This window comes from Ixodes scapularis, unplaced genomic scaffold (genome assembly GCF_016920785.2).
Source record: "Ixodes scapularis isolate PalLabHiFi unplaced genomic scaffold, ASM1692078v2 PGA_scaffold5__190_contigs__length_132052651, whole genome shotgun sequence".
Classification (NCBI taxonomy): Eukaryota; Metazoa; Arthropoda; class Arachnida; order Ixodida; family Ixodidae; genus Ixodes; species Ixodes scapularis.
In genome coordinates, this window is record NW_024609880.1 from 106,751,060 (window position 1) to 106,774,096 (window position 23,037).

Consider the following 23,037-nt stretch of genomic DNA (forward strand, 5'->3'; position numbering starts at 1 on the left):
TAATAGTGAACAAAAACTACTTTTATAAATAATTGAAACGGTTCGCACCACATATATTTTGTATTTCGACCAAAAAGAAGGTTTTAGCGGCTCTGACCAGTAGTAAGCCCAGGACCAAAGACGTCACATTTTGCGCGCTTTCGGTACCGCGGGTCGCCCTCGTCGGTTGAGGAGGTTTCCGTGTCGTCCGGTTAAAATATGGCGCACTGATATTTAGCTACTCTTTCCGTGCCCGCTGGGTTGCCCCAACCCCAAGAGACGTGGAAACCGCATAAAAGGTAGACGCTTAAATATGATTGCAGGGCCCCTTTAACACAAACTTCGGAGGGATTTTGAGCGTCAGCAGGTCGCCTAGGGACAATTTGCAAAGCATTAATTTTAGCTTGGCGTAGGGATGTAGGGACAAATGGGCGCTACGTCATCGGCGAAGCCGTTCAATCCATAGAGATCATATACTCAATCTAGAGGAAAAGGTCCGCCATTTTCCCATACATTCTGGCTGCCGCAAGCGGCGGACCATGCAGGCAGACCTTCTGGGTCCCAAACACGGTTACATCATCAGAGCAGTTTCGTGAACTTCAACAATCCACGAACTTACCGGTGGAAAAATACTCGCGTTCCTTTCGAAGGTTTCTTTTTGCAGAGCGCGCAGATGTACGGCCTCGCGTTAACGCTAAACTAAACCATATACCCGGCTTCGCTGGTGGGGCGCGGCTGGGCGCGGTTGAGGAATACGAAACTGCGCAACCACCAGATTTCCGAGATTTCGACAGAAGGGAAGTTAATGCAGCGTAATGACTTTATTGCTTTTTATAAGCGTTAGAATAGCTCAGAATTTAGTTTACAACGGTAAATTATCACTGTTTATATTGCTGAGAGTTTACACTCTTCGCGTTTACCATGGCAACGTTGCCTTCTTTCTCTCGTGTTCTGTCGCTCTCTTTCGCGATCGTTCACTCGGGACCCAGGATGTCGGCGCACGGGATTTGCCACTCCTCCTCACCCACCTTTACCCCCCTGGTTCAATCAGCGGGCTCCTCGCGCCCCTCACGCGCCGCACGCGCGCCTAGATGAACTTTGCTTCGAATGATTGACACCTCGCTCGGCGCGACGTCAGGGTCGCGAGCAGGGTGTAAGATAGGCAGGTGGTGAAACGAGAGCCAAATGAGTGACCGGATTGTGTCCCCCTCGGGTTTCTCTTTTTCTGTGGCGCCATCTATGTGGAGTACCGCGAACTCTCACTCCAGGTGGGCGAACGCTGGCGATCGGTTAAACTGACGGAAAAGGTTTCTCGAGGATTTTCAATAGAGGACTGTCGTGCTCTCAGTTTATTTTGCGCACTCTCCCATAAAGTTCCATGCAAGTTCGATTTTATTTTTTTTTTTCTTCTCGCCGCAGCGCCATCTGTCGCAAATTGGGGGTACCCGCAAGCCACCCGCAAGCAGACGAGTACACAATCCGGTCACGGCGCTGCGGTAGGTTTCTATGGGCCGTTTCCCCACCTGTCTATCTTAAACCCTGGTCGCGAGAGTCCAATTAGCACGTTCCGCAACTTTCCGATACAAAGTTGTGCTTGACGAGTTTAGCGACCTTGTAGTTCATCTCTACTCTCGTTAATAAGGCAGAGTTGCTTTCTGCTTCGATAATCCAAAAAAGATATGGCTTCAGATCAATTTCAGAATGGTTTCATGAGCAATACAATATGGCGACCAACATCAAACTTGCATCAAACAAAGTTTCTAGCGTGGATGCGTCTGGATTGAAAAACCGTTCACTCACGCTCACGGGAAGCCCTCTCTCTGAAGACCCCACTTGTAGTTCATCTCTACTCTCGTTAATAAGGCAGAGTTGGTTCCTGCTTCGATAATCCAAAAAAATATGGCTTCAGATCAATTTCAGAATGGTTTCATGAGCAATACATTATGGCGACTAACATCAAACTTGCATCAAACGAAGTTTCTAGCGTGGATGCGTCTGGATTGAAAACCCGTTCACTCACTCTCACGGGAAGCCCTCTCTCTGAAGACCCCACTTGTAGTTCCTCTCTACTCGTTAATAAGGCAGAGTTCCTGCTTCGATAATCCAAAAAATATGGCTTCAGATCAATTTCAGAATGTTTTCATGAGCAATACAATATGGCGACTAACATCAAACGAAGTTTCTAGCGTGGATGCGTCTAGATTGAAAAACCGTTCACTCACGCTCACGGGAAGCCCTCTCTCTGAAGACCCCACTTGTAGTTCATCTCTACTCTCGTTAATAAGGCAGAGTTGGTTTCTGCTTCGATAATCCAAAAAATATGGCTTCAGATCAATTTCAGAATGTTTTCATGAGCAATACAATATGGCGACTAACATCACACGAAGTTTCTAGCGTGGATGCGTCTAGATTGAAAAACCGTTCACTCATGCTCACGGGAAGCCCTCTCTCTGAAGACCCCGCTTGTAGTTCATCTCTACTCTCGTTAATAAGGCAGAGTTGGTTCCTGCTTCGATAATCCAAAAAAATATGGCTTCAGATCAATTTCAGAATGGTTTCATGAGCAATACGTTATGGCGACTAACATCAAACTTGCATCAAACGAAGTTTCTAGCGTGGATGCGTCTGGATTGAAAACCCGTTCACTCACTCTCACGGGAAGCCCTCTCTCTGAAGACCCCACTTGTAGTTCCTCTCTACTCGTTAATAAGGCAGAGTTCCTGCTTCAATAATCCAAAAAATATGGCTTCAGATCAATTTCAGAATGTTTTCATGAGCAATACAATATGGCGACTAACATCAAACGAAGTTTCTAGCGTGGATGCGTATAGATTGAAAAACCGTTCACTCACGCTCACGGGAAGCCCTCTCTCTGAAGACCCCACTTGTAGTTCATCTCTACTCTCGTTAATAAGGCAGAGTTGGTTCCTGCTTTGATAATCCAAAAAAATATGGCTTCAGATCAATTTCAGAATGGTTTCATGAGCAATACATTATGGCGACTAACATCAAACTTGCATCAAACGAAGTTTCTAGCGTGGATGCGTCTGGATTGAAAACCCGTTCACTCACTCTCACGGGAAGCCCTCTCTCTGAAGACCCCACTTGTAGTTCCTCTCTACTCGTTAATAAGGCAGAGTTCCTGCTTCGATAATCCAAAAAATATGGCTTCAGATCAATTTCAGAATGTTTTCATGAGCAATACAATATGGCGACTAACATCAAACGAAGTTTCTAGCGTGGATGCGTCTAGATTGAAAAACCGTTCACTCACGCTCACGGGAAGCCCTCTCTCTGAAGACCCCACTTGTAGTTCATCTCTACTCTCGTTAATAAGGCAGAGTTGGTTTCTGCTTCGATAATCCAAAAAATATGGCTTCAGATCAATTTCAGAATGTTTTCATGAGCAAAACAATATGGCGACTAACATCAAACGAAGTTTCTAGCGTGGATACATCTGGATTGAAAAACCGTTCACTCACGCTCACGGGAAGCCCCCTCTCTGAAGACCCCACTTGTAGTTCATCTCTACTCTCGTTAATAAGGCAGAGTTGGTTCCTGCTTCGATAATCCAAAAAAATATGGCTTCAGATCAATTTCAGAATGTTTTCATGAGCAATACAATATGGCGACTAACATGACACGAAGTTTCTAGCGTGGATGCGTCTGGATTGAAAAACCGTTCACTCACGCTCACGGGAAGCCCTCTCTCTGAAGACCCCACTTGTAGTTCATCTCTACTCTCGTTAATAAGGCAGAGTTGGTTTCTGCTTCGATAATCCAAAAAATATGGCTTCAGATCAATTTCAGAATGCTTTCATGAGCAATACAATATGGCGACTAACATCAAACGAAGTTTCTAGCGTGGATGCGTCTGGATTGAAAAACCGTTCACTCACGCTCACGGGAAGCCCTCTCTCTGAAGACCCCACTTGTAGTTCATCTCTACTCTCGTTAATAAGGCAGAGTTGGTTCCTGCTTCGATAATCCAAAAAAATATGGCTTCAGATCAATTTCAGAATGTTTTCATGAGCAATACAATATGGCGACTAACATCACACGAAGTTTCTAGCGTGGATGCGTGTAGATTGAAAAACCGTTCACACATGCTCACGGGAAGTCCTCTCTCTGAAGACCCCGCTTGTAGTTCATCTCTACTCTCGTTAATAAGGCAGAGTTGGTTCCTGCTTCGATAATCCAAAAAAATATGGCTTCAGATCAATTTCAGAATGGTTTCATGAGCAATACATTATGGCGACTAACATCAAACTTGCATCAAACGAAGTTTCTAGCGTGGATGCGTCTGGATTGAAAACCCGTTCACTCACTCTCACGGGAAGCCCTCTCTCTGAAGACCCCACTTGTAGTTCCTCTCTACTCGTTAATAAGGCAGAGTTCCTGCTTCGATAATCCAAAAAATATGGCTTCAGATCAATTTCAGAATGTTTTCATGAGCAATACAATATGGCGACTAACATCAAACGAAGTTTCTAGCGTGGATGCGTCTAGATTGAAAAACCGTTCACTCACGCTCACGGGAAGCCCTCTCTCTGAAGACCCCACTTGTAGTTCATCTCTACTCTCGTTAATAAGGCAGAGTTGGTTTCTGCTTCGATAATCCAAAAAATATGGCTTCAGATCAATTTCAGAATGTTTTCATGAGCAATACAATATGGCGACTAACATCACACGAAGTTTCTAGCGTGGATGCGTCTGGATTGAAAAACCGTTCACTCACGCTCACGGGAAGCCCTCTCTCTGAAGACCCCACTTGTAGTTCATCTCTACTCTCGTTAATAAGGCAGAGTTGGTTTCTGCTTCGATAATCCAAAAAATATGGCTTCAGATCAATTTCAGAATGCTTTCATCAGCAATACAATATGGCGACTAACATCAAACGAAGTTTCTAGCGTGGATGCGTCTGGATTGAAAAACCGTTCACTCACGCTCACGGGAAGCCCTCTCTCTGAAGACCCCACTTGTAGTTCATCTCTACTCTCGTTAATAAGGCAGAGTTGGTTCCTGCTTCGATAATCCAAAAAAATATGGCTTCAGATCAATTTCAGAATGGTTTCATGAGCAATACAATATGGCGACTAACATCAAACTTGCATCAAACAAAGTTTCTAGCGTGGATGCGTCTGGATTGAAAAACCGTTCACTCACGCTCACGGGAAGCCCTCTCTCTGAAGACCCCACTTGTAGTTCATCTCTACTCTCGTTAATAAGGCAGAGTTGGTTTCTGCTTCGATAATCCAAAAAATATGGCTTCAGATCAATTTCAGAATGTTTTCATGAGCAATACAATATGGCGACTAACATCAAACGAAGTTTCTAGCGTGGATGCATCTGGATTGAAAAACCGTTCACTCATGCTCACGGGAAGCCCTCTCTCTGAAGACCCCACTTGTAGTTCATCTCTACTCTCGTTAATAAGGCAGAGTTGGTTTCTGCTTCGATAATCCAAAAAATATGGCTTCAGATCAATTTCAGAATGTTTTCATGAGCAATACAATATGGCGACTAACATCAAACGAAGTTTCTAGCGTGGATGCATCTGGATTGAAAAACCGTTCACTCACGCTCACGGGAAGCCCTCTCTCTGAAGACCCCACTTGTAGTTCATCTCTACTCTCGTTAATAAGGCAGAGTTGGTTCCTGCTTCGATAATCCAAAAAAATATGGCTTCAGATCAATTTCAGAATGTTTTCATGAGCAATACAATATGGCGACTAACATCACACGAAGTTTCTAGCGTGGATGCGTCTAGATTGAAAAACCGTTCACTCATGCTCACGGGATGCCCTCTCTCTGAAGACCCCACTTGTAGTTCATCTCTACTCTCGTTAATAAGGCAGAGTTGGTTCCTGCTTCGATAATCCAAAAAAATATGGCTTCAGATCAATTTCAGAATGGTTTCATGAGCAATACATTATGGCGACTAACATCAAACTTGCATCAAACGAAGTTTCTAGCGTGGATGCGTCTGGATTGAAAACCCGTTCACTCACGCTCACGGGAAGCCCTCTCTCTGAAGACCCCACTTGTAGTTCCTCTCTACTCGTTAATAAGGCAGAGTTCCTGCTTCGATAATCCAAAAAAGAATGTTTTCACGAGCAATACAATATGGCGACTAACATCAAACGAAGTTTCTAGCGTGGATGCGTCTAGATTGAAAAACCGTTCACTCACGCTCACGGGAAGCCCTCTCTCTGAAGACCCCACTTGTAGTTCCTCTCTACTCGTTAATAAGGCAGAGTTCCTGCTTCGATAATCCAAAAAATATGGCTTCAGATCAATTTCAGAATGTTTTCATGAGCAATACAATATGGCGACTAACATCAAACGAAGTTTCTAGCGTGGATGCGTCTGCATTGAAAAACCGTTCACTCAAGCTCACGGGAAGCCCTCTCTCTGAAGACCCCACTTGTAGTTCCTCTCTACTCGTTAATAAGGCAGAGTTCCTGCTTCGATAATCCAAAAAAGAATGTTTTCACGAGCAATACAATATGGCGACTAACATCAAACGAAGTTTCTAGCGTGGATGCGTCAAGATTGAAAAACCGTTCACTCACGCTCACGGGAAGCCCTCTCTCTGAAGACCCCACTTGTAGTTCATCTCTACTCTCGTTATAAGGCAGAGTTGGTTTCTGCTTCGATAATCCAAAAAATATGGCTTCAGATCAATTTCAGAATGTTTTCATGAGCAATACAATATGGCGACTAACATCACACGAAGTTTCTAGCGTGGATGCGTCTGGATTGAAAAACCGTTCACTCACGCTCACGGGAAGCCCTCTCTCTGAAGACCCCACTTGTAGTTCATCTCTACTCTCGTTAATAAGGCAGAGTTGGTTTCTGCTTCGATAATCCAAAAAATATGGCTTCAGATCAATTTCAGAATGCTTTCATGAGCAATACAATATGGCGACTAACATCAAACGAAGTTTCTAGCGTGGATGCGTCTGGATTGAAAAACCGTTCACTCACGCTCACGGGAAGCCCTCTCTCTGAAGACCCCACTTGTAGTTCATCTCTACTCTCGTTAATAAGGCAGAGTTGGTTCCTGCTTCGATAATCCAAAAAAATATGGCTTCAGATCAATTTCAGAATGTTTTCATGAGCAATACAATAAGGCGACTAACATCACACGAAGTTTCTAGCGTGGATGCGTGTAGATTGAAAAACCGTTCACACATGCTCACGGGAAGTCCTCTCTCTGAAGACCCCGCTTGTAGTTCATCTCTACTCTCGTTAATAAGGCAGAGTTGGTTCCTGCTTCGATAATCCAAAAAAATATGGCTTCAGATCAATTTCAGAATGGTTTCATGAGCAATACATTATGGCGACTAACATCAAACTTGCATCAAACGAAGTTTCTAGCGTGGATGCGTCTGGATTGAAAACCCGTTCACTCACTCTCACGGGAAGCCCTCTCTCTGAAGACCCCACTTGTAGTTCCTCTCTACTCGTTAATAAGGCAGAGTTCCTGCTTCGATAATCCAAAAAATATGGCTTCAGATCAATTTCAGAATGTTTTCATGAGCAATACAATATGGCGACTAACATCAAACGAAGTTTCTAGCGTGGATGCGTCTAGATTGAAAAACCGTTCACTCACGCTCACGGGAAGCCCCCTCTCTGAAGACCCCACTTGTAGTTCATCTCTACTCTCGTTAATAAGGCAGAGTTGGTTTCTGCTTCGATAATCCAAAAAATATGGCTTCAGATCAATTTCAGAATGTTTTCATGATCAATACAATATGGCGACTAACATCACACGAAGTTTCTAGCGTGGATGCGTCTGGATTGAAAAACCGTTCACTCACGCTCACGGGAAGCCCTCTCTCTGAAGACCCCACTTGTAGTTCACCTCTACTCTCGTTAATAAGGCAGAGTTGGTTTCTGCTTCGATAATCCAAAAAATATGGCTTCAGATCAATTTCAGAATGCTTTCATGAGCAATACAATATGGCGACTAACATCAAACGAAGTTTCTAGCGTGGATGCGTCTGGATTGAAAAACCGTTCACTCACGCTCACGGGAAGCCCTCTCTCTGAAGATTCCACTTGTAGTTCATCTCTACTCTCGTTAATAAGGCAGAGTTGGTTCCTGCTTCGATAATCCAAAAAAAATATGGCTTCAGATCAATTTCAGAATGGTTTCATGAGCAATACAATATGGCGACTAACATCAAACTTGCATCAAACAAAGTTTCTAGCGTGGATGCGTCTGGATTGAAAAACCGTTCACTCACGCTCACGGGAAGCCCTCTCTCTGAAGACCCCACTTGTAGTTCATCTCTACTCTCGTTAATAAGGCAGAGTTGGTTTCTGCTTTGATAATCCAAAAAATATGGCTTCAGATCAATTTCAGAATGTTTTCATGAGCAATACAATATGGCGACTAACATCAAACGAAGTTTCTAGCGTGGATGCATCTGGATTGAAAAACCGTTCACTCATGCTCACGGGAAGCCCTCTCTCTGAAGACCCCACTTGTAGTTCATCTCTACTCTCGTTAATAAGGCAGAGTTGGTTTCTGCTTCGATAATCCAAAAAATATGGCTTCAGATCAATTTCAGAATGTTTTCATGAGCAATACAATATGGCGACTAACATCAAACGAAGTTTCTAGCGTGGATGCATCTGGATTGAAAAACCGTTCACTCACGCTCACGGGAAGCCCTCTCTCTGAAGACCCCACTTGTAGTTCATCTCTACTCTCGTTAATAAGGCAGAGTTGGTTCCTGCTTCGATAATCCAAAAAAATATGGCTTCAGATCAATTTCAGAATGTTTTCATGAGCAATACAATATGGCGACTAACATCACACGAAGTTTCTAGCGTGGATGCGTCTAGATTGAAAAACCGTTCACTCATGCTCACGGGAAGCCCTCTCTCTGAAGACCCCGCTTGTAGTTCATCTCTACTCTCGTTAATAAGGCAGAGTTGGTTCCTGCTTCGATAATCCAAAAAAATATGGCTTCAGATCAATTTCAGAATGGTTTCATGAGCAATACATTATGGCGACTAACATCAAACTTGCATCAAACGAAGTTTCTAGCGTGGATGCGTCTGGATTGAAAACCCGTTCACTCACGCTCACGGGAAGCCCTCTCTCTGAAGACCCCACTTGTAGTTCCTCTCTACTCGTTAATAAGGCAGAGTTCCTGCTTCGATAATCCAAAAAATATGGCTTCAGATCAATTTCAGAATGTTTTCATGAGCAATACAATATGGCGACTAACATCAAACGAAGTTTCTAGCGTGGATGCGTCTAGATTGAAAAACCGTTCACTCCAACGAGCTTGAGTAAACTTAGAGCGGTAAACCAGCAGCCGAAAATGGCACCCCCCCGATTGCCGCCATCTTGCCTGTTTGCCACATTAGTGATCACGTGACTTAAAGATGGCTGCGCCCAGAGGTGGGTCAGATCAGATTGGCCAGATCACGGTCAGCAGATGGGCTCTCTGGGGATGTGTTCCAATCTTACTCAAATAGACCCGAGTTATTCCGGCGAATCAAGTCACGTGACAAGACAGGTTGACGCGGGTAGGTTTTTGAACGCAACGGGTACAAGACCTTTTCCCAAGAGTGAGATAGAGTAAATTTTGGAACACGGCGACACGGCCGCCTGAATGGGAGCCACTGTAGTAGCCGAGCCGAGCGCGAGCAGGCTCCCGAAGCAAGCGGCGTTCATTGAAAGCTCGTCGAGGGCGCTCTTCAAAAGTTACGTCACGGTGACGTCAATATGATAATCACCCATTTAGCGTTTTCGCGCTTCCACCGCCGTGTTTACAACTGGCGCTAATATCGCTCGGCGGCTCGGCGGCTCCGCGCGCGGTTATCAACGGTCATCGGTGCGCCGGGCGCGCGTGAACGCTTGCGCGTTTCCGAGTTCGATTTCTCCTAGCGTTCTGCGGAAGGTGGTTTGCTTGGATCGGCGTACGTAGAGCATAAACTTGAGCTTGAACACTCGTGTGTTCTCTCAAGGGGATGCCTTGACGGTACTGTGCTGCGAAATGGTGCGGGAACTCCAACAAATCTAAACTTGGCGTTCTTCCTATTCCCGAAGGATTTCCAAAGCGAGAGGTAGGTTTGGTTTCGTTTCATTGGTTTCGGTTCTATTTGCTCCAACTCTATCCGGGAATGGAACTTCCGCGCTTTGGTCTTTCAGCGGCGCAAGATGTGAGTAATATCCCTGTCAGACGGCGTCCTAAAGATCCTTTTCACTAAGCTACTTTATAAAATCGGCGAACCAGCGCACGCCGTAGAGCACGTGCGCACTCCACATACCAAGACACGGACAGCGTTCCGCTGTCCGTGTCTGGCGTGTTTTTGTGTGTCCCTTGCCTCCTTTTGCGTTCGGATATCAAGAGATATACTAAGAGATTTTGCTATATCAGGTACAAGAAGTGGGCCTCCTATGCTAACTTAGCGCCTGACCATGCACAGAAAAAGCGGTTTCTCTGCGCGGATCACTTTGCAAGGCCTGCATTTTCAAATGCAGACCCAAAAAAGAAAAATCGCCTGAAATGTGATGCCGTGCCTTCGGTTTGTGAATCGGATCCCCGACTCCAGCTTTTAGTACCACCAGGCAAGTTTCGATCGTTAATGTGCACTTGTTGAGGAAGGCACAAAAGTTGTGAGGTGCATGCATGATGCACATAATAAATAGAAAAGCCCTTTTTTTTTCAGGTATTTAGAGTATCTTTGATTGTATTTCGTGCTGATAGGGTTTTGCAAATATATTTTTATCTCTCGTGTTTTGCATTGTCCACTATATCTTCCTGCATATTGTTGTGTTTACATATATGTGAATTACTGTTCTAGATTTTTTGTACAAATGTGTGAAAATAATAAATCATGAATGAAATGTACATGCGTTCATCCTTGTCTCCGCCTCACGGCAGAAGCAGCTATATGAAGCTGTCTTGCTGTGATAAGCAACCAAGCTAAATCAATGCTCCAGTGCATGTTGGAGCGGGAAGAGAAACGAAAAAAAAAAGGGGTGGGGGTGGGGGTGGGGGGGGGGGGGGGGGGGCAAGCGGAGCGCGCGCGCGCCGTAAAGAACAACTTGCGCCATCTATGGGAACGTGTATCGACTGAAGATAGCGTACGGACTCCCTTACCACCCTCTCCATCTATTACTTTCGTTCTCCTCTTCGTTCGCTCTTTTTCTTTTCTCCTCGCGCCTTCGCTCGTTCAGCCGTCGGGCTGAACGAGCGAAGGCGAACATGCTACTGAGAACGGAAATTCCTATTTGTTGCTTGATATGTGTATGCCGATTTCGTATTATCGCTGGAAGATGCCGGTTTGGGCATTTCATGGAATTGAACAGCAGCAGCTAGGGCGCGCAAAAAGTAGCAGACGACAATTTTGGCGCGCAATTTTTTGTGTGATTTTGGTTATAACTGCAATGTTGACAAAGTGGCACAGTTTTTTAGTGCTTATAACTGATGTAATAAAGTAATCTACAACATTGACTTCAATCAAGCTTCGTTTGAATTTGCGGCCAAAAGATAGCAGACGACTGCGCATATTCCTGTGGTTCAGAGGCTGTCAGCTCGTCGTGTCCGATTCCTTTGCCATTTTATTTCTAACTTGATTTGAACTCTAAAAGCTATGCCGCATTCGTGCGCGGCTCCTAACTGTACTAACAGGTACAAGAAGGACTCGGCAATAACGTTCCACGGGTAAGCTTTCCACTAACTCTCAAATTACTGCGGTCAACTTTTTCCAACTGCGTTGCGATCTTTACGAACCTTAGCCCGCATTTCGGCATAATTAAGTCGCATCATTATAATAGTTAAATATGCGATAGGCAAGCAAGCGCAATCATTGGATCTAAACTTGCAGTTTTGGGCACATTTATGTAGGACAACCGCACATATTTGAAAGTTGCTCTGTGGTTGAAGCACATTATCTAAACTACTCCAAATTGGGTTTGAAACATTTCAAATTACCTGCTCGTCATACTTGCAACAAATGTTTCAGAAACTTCAAATATTAGTGGCATATAAATGAGGCAGAAGGGGTAGTTTAGAATAAGCATATTTTTCTATAATAAAATGCACACAAACAATAATTAGAAATGCACAAATATGTATTTGCTTTATTGAAAGACAGCATTGTTTCGGTGTTTTGACAGTCCGACCTCGTTGTCTCCCGCAGATTTCCACTGAGACATCCAGAACTCCTCCAGGCATGGCTGCAGAAAATGGAATGCATACACTGGACTCCCACCAAGTTCTCCAAGCTGTGTTCAGAGCACTTCGAAAATGACTGCTTCCACAGGCTTGTTGGCAAGACTAACCTCAAACAAGGAGCAGTGCCCACACTGTTCACCCCTCAAACGGACAGACCTCAACAACACCCCCGAACTGACTTTCCCTCCACCTCCCAAGTGGTCCGATCTCAACGGTCCCGCCAGACTGACTTTCCCTCTCCACACGCCCCATCCACAGCAGATTCTCAAGCAGCGTCAAGCAGCCCCGAAGCTCCATCCTCACGGCCGGCCACCTGCTCTGGCGACCACAGCTACACAGTTGTGTCTCCACGACGGGACAGGATGCTCCTAGCTGCCAGCAAGCGCAAGCTGCGAAAAGCCAAGAAGATCCTAAGACAAGCAAAAAGAAAGGCGAACCGGAAGGGAATGAAGATAAAAAAACTCAATGCGCTGCTGAAGAAACTCAGGGCACAGCTACCTCAACCAGCGGTAGCCATCCTGGACAACATCTTCAGTGGCACACTGCGAGACATTGTGCTGAAAAAAACAGGAAAGGCAAACAACAGCTACTCGGAAGATGTGCGCAAGTTTGCCTTGACACTGCATTTCTATTCGGCCAAAGCTTACAAATTTCTGCGCAAACATGTGAAACTGCCTCACCCCAGCGCACTTCGGAAATGGGCAGCCGTGATTGGTGCGAAGCCGGGCTTCACAAAGGAGTGCTTCGAAAAAGTTTCCCACGAAGCTCAGAAAGGACCTCTCCTCATCAGCCTTATGGTAGATGAGATTAGTATAAAGAAACAAGCGGACTGGGACGGCAAGGAAGTTGTAGGCTACTGCGACCTGGGCCATGGCATCCTCAAAGACGACTGCATTGCATATGCGAAGCACGCGCTTGTTTTCCTGGCAGTTGCCGTCAACCGCAACTGGAAGCTACCTCTGGGATATGCCCTGATTGATGGACTCGACGGCACTGTTCGGTCCAATTTGGTCCAGCAATACCTGATAAAATTGAAGGAGGCTGGTGCCGACTGCATCTCTGTGACGTGCGACGGCACAAGCTGCAATCTATCCATGCTCTCAGCGCTTGGCGTAAGCCTGGCGGAACCAAGAATGAAGAGCTGGTTCCCTCACCCCTCCGACCCGTCAAGAAGGGTGTATGCAATCTTAGACGCATGCCACATGTTGAAGCTCATGCGAAACCTGCTGGCTGAAAAGGAGCTCATCAGGGATGGTGCGGGTAGGACTGTTGCCTGGCATTACATAATGTGTTTGGATCGCCTACAACAAAAGGAAGGCCTACACGCCGGGAACAAACTTCGGAGACGGCACATCGATTTCCACCAACAGAAGATGAAGGTGTCGTTGGCGGCACAGACGTTAAGCCGCTCCGTCAGCTGCGCCTTGTTGTTCTGCAAGGAAAAGCAGATCCCCGGCTTTGAGGGTGTGGAGGCCACTGCCGAGTTTGCAGCAGTAGTGGACGACACGTTTGACCTCACCAATTCCTGCCACCCTCTCGCTCTTGGCAGCAAGGCCCCCATTCGCGTCAACAACAAGGAGACAATCTTGACAAGGATTGACAAAGCCTCGCGCTATCTCAGAGGCCTAAAGGATACCACGGGCAGACCCCTGATCCAAGGTCCAAGAAAGACCGCCATTGTTGGATTTCTGTTGGCCCTCCAGTCCATCAAGGGTCTGGCTGAAGACCTCGTTTGGAGCAGCAGTCCTTTGCTCAAGTGCCTGCTGACACGCAAGCTAAGTCAAGACCACCTCGAATTGTTCTTTGCAACAATCAGGAACAGAACGGGCAACAACAACAATCCTACGGCCCTCGAATTTCGCTCGGCGTACAGGAAGTGCCTCATTGCGAATGTGCTGCCCTCGAGCCGTGGCAACTGTCAGGTCGACGGCACGGAGACGCTCCTTTTGAGCTCGTCGGACAAGCGCCAGCAAGACCCGACAGCTGACACAAGCCAGGACGACGCCGACGCCACCTGGGTTATAGGATACAAGCCTCTCTCGGAGTTTGCCGAGAGCATTGTACAATACATTGCGGGCAATGTGGCCGTTCACTTTGCAAAAGACGCAAAATGCCCGGACTGTGCAAGGATTGCACTTCTCACCACTGACAAATGTGACCTGGTGCGTGTCAAGGACAAGGGCGGTCTCCACAGTCCATCCCCAGACATTCTGCATCTCTGCACCACTGCCGAGAAGGTGCTTCGCAGAAACTTCGACACAGTGGCCAAGGGAGGGCGGAACTGGCTTCTCAGGCTGCAAACCGAGACATTGAGTATTGTCTCCTTGTCACCATCCTTCAAGAGGTTCGACCACCTGTTTGTTGCACAAACAATTGACAATCAATCTCACTTCTCTGTCATGCTCAAGAAGATGCTGGCACACTACTTTCAGCTGAGGATTCACCACATGTGCCGGCAGCAAAGTGCCGAGGAAAGGGGAGTGCCCGTCCGGCAATACTTCAACAAGCTCGTGCTCTTTCGTGGACAATAACTAAACCTGTGCTACATTTGCCATCTGAGCCTGGCTTCTGTTTGCAAAACACCATTTATGAAGACTTGGCGCCACATATCAAAAGACTTGGCTTCTCACGACAAGAATCGTCCAGTTTCTTTCCAACTACCGACTTTTTTCATTTTGTTTATTTATTTTAAGTATCCTAAGAGCCTTGGGGTTAGGGTATTGCATAATGGAGTGATTTAATAAAATATTGAGCTTAATATGTCACGAAAGGAGTCAATGTCTTGGAGGGAAACAGTGGCTTCAGACAGGCCATTAAAGTCGACAGGCCTGTTGAGAGGAACAGTGATCAATGCGAGGGAATATCCGATGCGGTGGCAAGATGAATAAATCATGCAGGAATTAAAACCTATGATGGAGACAAAGTTTACTAATATGCCTATATGAACACAGGGGAGTTTGAAAAAAAAACTGCATTTAAGTTGCATTTAAGTTTAGTGATGCTACCAAACCTAAAATGTAGAATAAAGCGAGTACTAGCCCGATTCTGAACCAAATCCGGATTGGGCAGGGGCGGATTTAGAGGGGGGGTCCGGATATCCTGACCCCCCCCCCCCCCCCTCTTGATTTCTGCATGCGTAAAATTTAGGGCGTGAAACGAGGGAGAAGGGGAGGGGGTTCCTAAAGATATGGTACGCTGACCAACACCTGACCCCCCCCCCCCCCCCCCTCCTCAGGAAATTCCTGCATCCACCCCTGAAATTGGATGAGAGACATTTAACATGTGGCTCCCACGCCGAGGACGCATATTCTAGTTTTGGTCGCACTATTTCAACATAAGCAAGGCAGTTGACAGATGAAAAAACCAGACGGAGGTTACAGCATAAGAAATCAAGGATGCGCTTTGAATCAGAAAACGGCATTCCAGAGAAGGTAGCGAGAGAAATGTACAAGACATTCACAGTGCAAGACAGATTCCATGTCAAGGTTATATATAGTATGGTGTCCGTAGCGTGTTTCCAACCGGTGTGTTTAGCGTCCTATGCTGCCCATACATCAAAAGTGGTCCCAAAGTGGCAACACATGACGTCACAGAAGCCAAAGTGTCATGCTGTTGCATGTCGTGATTCTGGCGGTTGGTCGTAGAAATGCTAACGAAAAGGCTGCGAGTAGAACAACCGAACACGAGTGTCGCTGTCGTCAGGGCGTCCCAACTTCTAGCTGCCAAAACTTCCGTGGACTGCAACACTGAAGAGCGACCTGCAGCAAAACAGGCGTCCGTCACGTTCACCCGCGCTGCTGTGACACTGCCAGGATTGCGGCCGGCAACAGCATGACGCTTGTATGACGTCACCGAGAGGAAATTGAGGGACCACTTTTTCAGAATCGGTAAACACACCAGTCGGAGACGCATCGCAGGCAGCATGCTAATGGAGTAAGCAGTGAACAAATGTCGGCAGATATTTTGATGTGTAACTAACCATTACTTAGGTCTACATAACTTTCAAAGTTACATTAAGTTTTGTGTGGTTGATATGACTCTGTAAATGACACAGACATAAGAAGAAAAGAAAAACACTAAAAGACAAGGATAGGGCAAGTTTTTAAAAAAAAAATCACAAAAGGGAGCAATGGTTCAACTAGATGTCTTTCTGGTATGCCAGAAGCTACAGGAGTGCCTCTGGAGTGACATATGTGTAAGGATGCTTTCGATCCATGCCAGTGTAGAGAAAGTGCGGAGACTTTTGTTAGTAGTCGCTTCTGAAAGACGTCACTGAAAGCTAAAGGCACTATATTGGACAGGGACAGCAGTCCCTGCAGACTATTTTCTCTCACGATCCAAATGACCGCTCGAACAAAAGCAAGAGTCAAAGAAGATGCTGACAGAGCCCCGAGAGAAAGTCATAAAAAGAGAAGCAAGCATGCCTCGTGAAGCGCAGAAGTGCTTTGCTGCAATGGCACCAGACCTAGGTGAGTATGATGCCTTCAGCGTACTCAGGAGGCTGAAGATGGGTCACCCTTGAGAAGGTTGATGGTCAGCCTGCGTCGCTTCGGTGTCCAGCCGTCCGTGCAATGTCACGACCTGCCTCCACCGTGTCGACCGTAGCAAACAGGCAAAAAGACAGCACGTGGCCGTCCCCGGAACAGCTGTGCTTGGTGAAAGACACTGTAACAACAGAGTTACAATCCAGCATTATGCTGTCTCGGCTGCTCTGTAAAAAATCTGTGAGCCCCTTGTTATTTTCCTGCACTTGACACCAGCAGTGGTTGAAGGACTGCACTTGTGTCTGCGGATGCCCAGTCCTTCTGTAACAAGACGGCGCAACAGCTGTAGCGCTTGCTGGTATCCCGGAAAAAGCTGTATCCGAAAAAAAGAGACATAAAGTGGTTTCAGGTGTAACCGTTCACAAGCTTCGACGCGAGCGAGTAAGCACTGTCTTGAGAACTTTGACCAACGACATTGGTTTCCATCAACTATTCTCAGCCGTGTTGACACCTACAGACGACTACCGGCGCCTTGCAAGCAGAGAATTAACGCTGTGTCTAAAGGTAGTTTGGACGTACCCGGAAGGCATTCCTTACATACGTTGGACATACTCGGCCGATTTTTTCAAAGGTACGTCGGACGTATGCGCGGTAGAGATCTTATATATGAAGACGGCGCCTGGTGTGCGCCGAGGGCTCAGGACTCCGAGGACCATGCTTACAAATCACAGCGCGAACTTACGGTAGCAGTGCCGTTCCCCACGGGCACGGCAACCTATAGCAACCTAATATGGGTCGGACGTAAAAGAAAATCGGCCGGGAACGTCTGACGTGATCAACCGTATCCTCGAGCCTTAGTCACGCGAAAGCACCAAAACCTCTCACGCATTCATTCTCGGCTTCCAATCGCAGACACTCCATATGCCCTGCGTACCTATCCTTAAGAGCAATGAACATTCCGCAGGTCGAGTGCAGAGAGAATGCAAAACTTTCATGCGAGATATCCACGCGATGTTTGACATGTACTACGACCGATTCGGATCGGTGCCCATACCTGGTTAGATCTTGTGCCATACGTTCATACCCGGCTCTATTTGTTCATCGTCTGCCTAGCCAAACATAGCACGCATGGAGATTTTCCAATCTCCCACAGCACGATCATCGCGGTTCAATGCGACTCGCACCGCCGTTGCCGCCGTCGCCGCACCAGCCGCCCCCGACCAGCTCGCACACGCACACACTCGCGCTCGGCTCGGCTACTACAGTGGCTCCCATTCAGGCGGCCGTGTCGCCGTGTTCCAAAATTTACTCTATCTCACTCTTGGGAAAAGGTCTTGTACCCGTTGCGTTCAAAAACCTACCCGCGTCAACCTGTCTTGTCACGTGACTTGATTCGCCGGAATAACTCGGGTCTATTTGAGTAAGATTGGAACACATCCCCAGAGAGCCCATCTGCTGACCGTGATCTGGCCAATCTGATCTGACCCACCTCTGGGCGCAGCCATCTTTAAGTCACGTGATCACTAATGTGGCAAACAGGCAAGATGGCGGCAATCGGGGGGGTGCCATTTCCGCTGCAGGCAGTGGGTTCCGGTTTACCGCTCTAAGGTAATACTCAAGCTCGTTGGTTCACTCACGCTCACGGGAAGCCCTCTCTCTGAAGACCCCACTTGTAGTTCATCTCTACTCTCGTTAATAAGGCAGAGTTGGTTTCTGCTTCGATAATCCAAAAAATATGGCTTCAGATCAATTTCAGAATGTTTTCATGAGCAATACAATATGGCGACTAACATCACACGAAGTTTCTAGCGTGGATGCGTCTGGATTGAAAAACCGTTCACTCACGCTCACGGGAAGCCCTCTCTCTGAAGACCCCACTTGTAGTTCATCTCTACTCTCGTTAATAAGGCAGAGTTGGTTCCTGCTTCGATAATCCAAAAAAATATGGCTTCAGATCAATTTCAGAATGTTTTCATGAGCAATACAATAAGGCGACCAACATCACACGAAGTTTCTAGCGTGGATACGTGTAGATTGAAAAACCGTTCACACATGCTCACGGGAAGTCCTCTCTCTGAAGACCCCGCTTGTAGTTCATCTCTACTCTCGTTAATAAGGCAGAGTTGGTTCCTGCTTCGATAATCCAAAAAAATATGGCTTCAGATCAATTTCAGAATGGTTTCATGAGCAATACATTATGGCGACTAACATCAAACTTGCATCAAACGAAGTTTCTAGCGTGGATGCGTCTGGATTGAAAACCCGTTCACTCACTCTCACGGGAAGCCCTCTCTCTGAAGACCCCACTTGTAGTTCCTCTCTACTCGTTAATAAGGCAGAGTTCCTGCTTCGATAATCCAAAAAATATGGCTTCAGATCAATTTCAGAATGTTTTCATGAGCAAAACAATATGGCGACTAACATCAAACGAAGTTTCTAGCGTGGATACATCTGGATTGAAAAACCGTTCACTCACGCTCACGGGAAGCCCCCTCTCTGAAGACCCCACTTGTAGTTCATCTCTACTCTCGTTAATAAGGCAGAGTTGGTTCCTGCTTCGATAATCCAAAAAAATATGGCTTCAGATCAATTTCAGAATGTTTTCATGAGCAATACAATATGGCGACTAACATGACACGAAGTTTCTAGCGTGGATGCGTCTGGATTGAAAAACCGTTCACTCACGCTGACGGGAAGCCCTCTCTCTGAAGACCCCACTTGTAGTTCATCTCTACTCTCGTTAATAAGGCAGAGTTGGTTTCTGCTTCGATAATCCAAAAAATATGGCTTCAGATCAATTTCAGAATGTTTTCATGAGCAATACAATATGGCGACTAACATCAAACGAAGTTTCTAGCGTGGATGCGTATAGATTGAAAAACCGTTCACTCACGCTCACGGGAAGCCCTCTCTCTGAAGACCCCACTTGTAGTTCCTCTCTACTCGTTAATAAGGCAGAGTTCCTGCTTCGATAATCCAAAAAATATGGCTTCAGATCAATTTCAGAATGTTTTCATGAGCAATACAATATGGCGACTAACATCAAACGAAGTTTCTAGCGTGGATGCGTCTAGATTGAAAAACCGTTCACTCACGCTCACGGGAAGCCCTCTCTCTGAAGACCCCACTTGTAGTTCATCTCTACTCTCGTTAATAAGGCAGAGTTGGTTTCTGCTTCGATAATCCAAAAAATATGGCTTCAGATCAATTTCAGAATGTTTTCATGAGCAAAACAATATGGCGACTAACATCAAACGAAGTTTCTAGCGTGGATACATCTGGATTGAAAAACCGTTCACTCACGCTCACGGGAAGCCCCCTCTCTGAAGACCCCACTTGTAGTTCATCTCTACTCTCGTTAATAAGGCAGAGTTGGTTCCTGCTTCGATAATCCAAAAAAATATGGCTTCAGATCAATTTCAGAGGCCGTGTTCCAAAATTTACTCGATCTTACTCCAGGGTAAAGGTTTTCTACCTTGGCGTCCCAAAACCTACCCGCGTCCAGCGCTTTTCTATCTGTGTTGTGACGTGACACGACCCGATGGAGTAACTCGGATCCATTTGAGTAAGATTTGGAACACAGCCAGAATGTTTTCATGAGCAATACAATATGGCGACTAACATGACACGAAGTTTCTAGCGTGGATGCGTCTGGATTGAAAAACCGTTCACTCACGCTCACGGGAAGCCCTCTCTCTGAAGACCCCACTTGTAGTTCATCTCTACTCTCGTTAATAAGGCAGAGTTGGTTTCTGCTTCGATAATCCAAAAAATATGGCTTCAGATCAATTTCAGAATGCTTTCATGAGCAATACAATATGGCGACTAACATCAAACGAAGTTTCTAGCGTGGATGCGTCTGGATTGAAAAACCGTTCACTCACGCTCACGGGAAGCCCTCTCTCTGAAGACCCCACTTGTAGTTCATCTCTACTCTCGTTAATAAGGCAGAGTTGGTTCCTGCTTCGATAATCCAAAAAAATATGGCTTCAGATCAATTTCAGAATGTTTTCATGAGCAATACAATATGGCGACTAACATCACACGAAGTTTCTAGCGTGGATGCGTGTAGATTGAAAAACCGTTCACACATGCTCACGGGAAGTCCTCTCTCTGAAGACCCCGCTTGTAGTTCATCTCTACTCTCGTTAATAAGGCAGAGTTGGTTCCTGCTTCGATAATCCAAAAAAATATGGCTTCAGATCAATTTCAGAATGGTTTCATGAGCAATACATTATGGCGACTAACATCAAACTTGCATCAAACGAAGTTTCTAGCGTGGATGCGTCTGGATTGAAAACCCGTTCACTCACTCTCACGGGAAGCCCTCTCTCTGAAGACCCCACTTGTAGTTCCTCTCTACTCGTTAATAAGGCAGAGTTCCTGCTTCGATAATCCAAAAAATATGGCTTCAGATCAATTTCAGAATGTTTTCATGAGCAATACAATATGGCGACTAACATCAAACGAAGTTTCTAGCGTGGATGCGTCTAGATTGAAAAACCGTTCACTCACGCTCACGGGAAGCCCTCTCTCTGAAGACCCCACTTGTAGTTCATCTCTACTCTCGTTAATAAGGCAGAGTTGGTTTCTGCTTCGATAATCCAAAAAATATGGCTTCAGATCAATTTCAGAATGTTTTCATGAGCAATACAATATGGCGACTAACATCACACGAAGTTTCTAGCGTGGATGCGTCTGGATTGAAAAACCGTTCACTCACGCTCACGGGAAGCCCTCTCTCTGAAGACCCCACTTGTAGTTCATCACTACTCTCGTTAATAAGGCAGAGTTGGTTTCTGCTTCGATAATCCAAAAAATATGGCTTCAGATCAATTTCAGAATGCTTTCATCAGCAATACAATATGGCGACTAACATCAAACGAAGTTTCTAGCGTGGATGCGTCTGGATTGAAAAACCGTTCACTCACGCTCACGGGAAGCCCTCTCTCTGAAGACCCCACTTGTAGTTCATCTCTACTCTCGTTAATAAGGCAGAGTTGGTTCCTGCTTCGATAATCCAAAAAAATATGGCTTCAGATCAATTTCAGAATGGTTTCATGAGCAATACAATATGGCGACTAACATCAAACTTGCATCAAACAAAGTTTCTAGCGTGGATGCGTCTGGATTGAAAAACCGTTCACTCACGCTCACGGGAAGCCCTCTCTCTGAAGACCCCACTTGTAGTTCCTCTCTACTCGTTAATAAGGCAGAGTTCCTGCTTCGATAATCCAAAAAATATGGCTTCAGATCAATTTCAGAATGTTTTCATGAGCAATACAATATGGCGACTAACATCAAACGAAGTTTCTAGCGTGGATGCGTCTGCATTGAAAAACCGTTCACTCAAGCTCACGGGAAGCCCTCTCTCTGAAGACCCCACTTGTAGTTCCTCTCTACTCGTTAATAAGGCAGAGTTCCTGCTTCGATAATCCAAAAAAGAATGTTTTCACGAGCAATACAATATGGCGACTAACATCAAACGAAGTTTCTAGCGTGGATGCGTCAAGATTGAAAAACCGTTCACTCACGCTCACGGGAAGCCCTCTCTCTGAAGACCCCACTTGTAGTTCATCTCTACTCTCGTTATAAGGCAGAGTTGGTTTCTGCTTCGATAATCCAAAAAATATGGCTTCAGATCAATTTCAGAATGTTTTCATGAGCAATACAATATGGCGACTAACATCAAACTTGCATCAAACGAAGTTTCTAGCGTGGATGCGTCTGGATTGAAAACCCGTTCACTCACTCTCACGGGAAGCCCTCTCTCTGAAGACCCCACTTGTAGTTCCTCTCTACTCGTTAATAAGGCAGAGTTCCTGCTTCGATAATCCAAAAAATATGGCTTCAGATCAATTTCAGAATGTTTTCATGAGCAATACAATATGGCGACTAACATCAAACGAAGTTTCTAGCGTGGATGCGTCTAGATTGAAAAACCGTTCACTCACGCTCACGGGAAGCCCCCTCTCTGAAGACCCCACTTGTAGTTCATCTCTACTCTCGTTAATAAGGCAGAGTTGGTTTCTGCTTCGATAATCCAAAAAATATGGCTTCAGATCAATTTCAGAATGTTTTCATGATCAATACAATATGGCGACTAACATCACACGAAGTTTCTAGCGTGGATGCGTCTGGATTGAAAAACCGTTCACTCACGCTCACGGGAAGCCCTCTCTCTGAAGACCCCACTTGTAGTTCACCTCTACTCTCGTTAATAAGGCAGAGTTGGTTTCTGCTTCGATAATCCAAAAAATATGGCTTCAGATCAATTTCAGAATGCTTTCATGAGCAATACAATATGGCGACTAACATCAAACGAAGTTTCTAGCGTGGATGCGTCTGGATTGAAAAACCGT

The 23,037-nt window shown here is 45.8% G+C and overlaps 1 long non-coding RNA gene across 3 annotated transcripts; it reads right to left on the reverse strand.

The window, feature by feature from the left end:
- Positions 1-14,091: 14,091 nt before the first annotated feature.
- LOC121838081 lies at positions 14,092-17,921 on the reverse strand. Of its 3 annotated transcripts, XR_006078423.1 has the most exons (4): positions 17,730-17,921; positions 16,657-17,048; positions 14,335-14,485; positions 14,092-14,205 (listed from the first exon to the last, which is right to left on the reverse strand). It is a non-coding gene; the product is annotated as an uncharacterized LOC121838081 (long non-coding RNA). The 3 variants fall into 3 exon arrangements; XR_006078422.1 differs by having other exon boundaries at positions 14,092-14,485; positions 16,685-17,048; XR_006078421.1 differs by having other exon boundaries at positions 14,092-14,485.
- Between the last annotated feature and the right edge of the window lie 5,116 nt (positions 17,922-23,037).